Source organism: Trichechus manatus, unplaced genomic scaffold (assembly GCF_000243295.1).
Source record: "Trichechus manatus latirostris isolate Lorelei unplaced genomic scaffold, TriManLat1.0 scaffold00076, whole genome shotgun sequence".
Lineage (NCBI taxonomy): Eukaryota > Metazoa > Chordata > Mammalia > Sirenia > Trichechidae > Trichechus > Trichechus manatus.
Window position 1 is genome coordinate 2,350,259 of NW_004444012.1, and position 1,128 is coordinate 2,351,386.

Genomic DNA, 1,128 nt, shown 5'->3' on the forward strand with positions numbered 1-1,128 from the left:
TAAGGAATAGATGGGCCTGGAATATTGGCTGCCTCACACAATCTCTAGAAGGAAGAGATTGCCCCGGGATATTGGCTGGCACACACAATCTCTAGCAGGAATATCTGGGCCCGGGAGATTGGCTGGCTCACACAATCTCCTGTAGGAATAGATGGGCCCAGGAGATTGCCTGGCTCACAGAATCTTTAGAAGGAATACATTGGCCCGGAATATTGGCTGATTCACACAATGTCTAGAAGGAATAGATGGGCCCGGGATATTGGCTGGCTCACAAAATCTCTAGAAGGAATAGATGGGCCCGAGATATTGGCTGGCTCACAGAGTCTTTAGAAGGAATAGATGGGCCCGAGATAGTGGCTGGCTCACAGAGTCTCTAAAAGGAATAGATGGTCCCGGGAATTGGCCGGCTCACACAATCTCCGGAAGGAACAGATCGGCCCGGGATATTGGTCTTCTCACAGAATCTCCAGAAGGAATAGATGGGCCTGCGATATTGGCTGCTTCACACAATCTGTAGAAGGAATAGATGGTTCTGGGATATCGGCTGGCTCTCAAAATCTCTAGAAGTAATAGATGGGTGCGGAATATTGGCTGGCTCACACAATCTCTAGAAGGAATAGATGGGCCCAGGATATTGGCTGGCTCACAGAATCTCTAGAAGGAATAAATGGGCCGGGGATATTGGCTGGCTCACAGAATCCCTAGAAGGAATACCTGGGCCCAGAATATTGTCTGCCTCACAGAATCTCTACAAGGAAAACATGGGCCCGGGATATTCCCTGGTTCACTCAATCTCTAGAAAGAATAGATGGGCCCGCGATATTGAGTCGCTTGCAGAATCTCTAGAAGGAATAGATGGGCCCGGGATATTGGCTGGCTCACACAATCTCTAGAAGGAAAAGATTGGCCTGGAATATTGGCTGATTCACACAATCTCTTATAGGAATAGATGGGCCCAGGAGATTGCCTGGCTCACAAAACCTTTAGAAGGAATAGATGGGCCCGGGATATTGGCTGGTTCACACAATCTCCTGAAGGAATAGATGGCCCGGGATATTGGCTGGCTCACACAATCTCTAGAAGGAATAGATGGGCCCGGGATATTGGTTGGCTCACACAATCTCTAGA